This window comes from Artemia sp. Qi Xiang Cuo, chromosome 9, assembly GCF_049724085.1.
Source record: "Artemia sp. Qi Xiang Cuo chromosome 9, ASM4972408v1, whole genome shotgun sequence".
NCBI classification, from domain to species: Eukaryota; Metazoa; Arthropoda; class Branchiopoda; order Anostraca; family Artemiidae; genus Artemia; species Artemia sp. Qi Xiang Cuo.
In genome coordinates, this window is record NC_142802.1 from 34,604,618 (window position 1) to 34,607,134 (window position 2,517).

The window sequence follows — 2,517 nt, forward strand, 5'->3', positions numbered from 1 at the left end:
TTGAAATCCAAATCTCGGCTTTATATTTCACAGTTTTAGCCTAAAAAAATGCTCCGTAGAAATAATAACGAAAAAAAAAATTGTTTATGTTCGGATATGCTTTCTGAAAAAAATCCCTTGAAGTCTATCTAGTATTTAGTTTCCAAGTACTATATAAACAGACCTTTTCTTGTTTTTCTTTAAAACGTGTATGAAACTCTCAACTTTAGGGGGTTTGTAGCACCCCATACATCACTCTTTGCTTTTCGCTAAAATTTATGTTTCTGTTTTTTTTTATTTTTCGTAATACTCCAAAATGAATGAAAAGAAATGCTGCCTGATTTTTAACAATCTAATACCGTGATTCCCAACGTGGGACACAGTTCCCACCAGTGGGTCGTGGAAATATTTTCGTGGGTCATAGGCAGGACATGCAACCTTTTGGGGATTGTACTTCAGAGCCTTAATTTTGAAAAAAGTAAATATTTTTCACGTGAAAGATGTCACATTCATATGCCTTTAAAGAGCAAAAAAGATGCATGATGGTATTGCAATGATGTTATCCATTGTATAAAAGGTGTTGTATTCAGATAATATTTTTCATTTATATAACATATGTAATTTTGAATAAAAAAATTTAAATATGGCACAAAATTGGTTGGGAACCACTGATCTAGTATGATTAGTTGAATGCTAAATGTACTCAGGTATATTTTAATTGTGAGGCACGTAAAATGTAAAAAATAAAACTTTTGTCCTACTGAATGCGTATTGCATAATCATCCAACTTGTTATAATTGTTTTAGACAGGAACTGTTTTAGTATGATTTTCTGTGAAACCAACTTAACGACACTGAAACTAATAGGTGCATGATCATATTTTGAATACTTAAACCGAGAAAAAAAATATAACCAGCACAGCATTTTTGTCAGACTATCGGGAACATATTATGTTCAAAATCAGCAATATATCTTTTTCTTAATTTTACTCGTGTTCTGTTTTTCTTTTGTCGATCTGAGACTTCAAAACCGATTTTAGCTATATATATATGGATGTTTTTTGCGGTTGTCGCATTGTTTCTTCTTATATTGTTTGTTTGTTATTTTATAGCCAATCTCTGACTTGTTTATAACATACTTGAATATGGCTTATTTGTTTTTTCTATTGTTTTTCACCGCTTTTAGTCAGAGTGTTTTCATATCCCATGGATTTTTGTGCCATTCTTTTGAAACCAATTTCTTTTAAGAACACAAAGCATACTACTGTTTGTTCCAAAAAGCTGTAAGAATATTGACACTTTCATTTTACAAATGGAAAGCTAGTAGTCTATTTGTCACGATTGCTACGAAGCTTTAGTGTCCATGGCGAAGCCTAGCAACGAGGTTGTTTGAGAGATTCCATATGGAACCCGAAAGGTTGCAACACTTATTTGAAACCTTTGATCTGGAAATCTTCTTGACAATGATTAGAAACGTGACTGGTTTAGTTAATCGCTTCGAGGAATTGATTCTGGACGTTAAAATATAACCAACGAAATAAATTGACAGCCGTTAGTAAAATAATTTTAAAATAATTTTTTTTTTTTTTTTTTTTTTTTAAGAGCATGAAAAATAAAAGGAATGGGAATGATTAAATATTCGGTTTAAATTTGTTTTTTTAAGAGTTCACGCAGTGACGTTGACGTAGTTAAAAGCGATATGTCTCCCATGAATTATTTCTTTTTCTTTCAGCCAGTTCCTAATTTTAATATATAAAAAGTGGTTTATATACACCTTGTTAAAATTGGAATTGTGTACAGAATTCAAATATATGTGATTGATGGCACAAATGAGTCCATTAACCCTCTCTATCCTCCATCGCTAACTCTTTGGCAGAAAGCTAGGCATTTGAATATTCTTTAAGCTGGAATTGTGCAAGGATTTTCAATATGTATGATTGGAGGACAAAAAGGTGGAGCGTGGAAACTGGGGGGTTGAAATGAGGTTCCAACTTTAGTGGCAAAATATGCTAAGTCAAGCTATGGAAGGAGCGGATGCAAAACGAGCTAAGCCCGAATTGGAATATTGCAGTGTGACTGCCGACTAAACCGGTGCAAAAACGAGCCCAGTCAAGTCTCAGTTTAAAGACGATCTAAGTCCAAGCTGGGGAATTCCTGGGATGCTATAAAAAGGAGATATAAAAAAGAGTTAAAACCACACTCCGCGCAAAAATGATGTAAATCTTAGCTGTGGACTGGCTCAGTGCTAGAACGGGCCAATTCCCAAATTGGCGCAACAATGAGCTAAGTTCTGACTTGAAGAAAATCTGGCTAAATTCTATCGAAGTTTGAAAATGGGATAAGTCCATGGTGCAGAAATACTCACTGAAAAAATAGGTTAATTCCACAATCAGAACAAAAGCGAGCTGAATCCTGCCAATGTGTAAAACCGAGCTAAGCCCTGACTTGGTAGAAAAATAAGGTTAGTCGTGATTGGATAGAAATCCATTCAAGCTGTAACTCATTGCGAAAACGAGATAGATCCTGTCTAGGTGCAAAA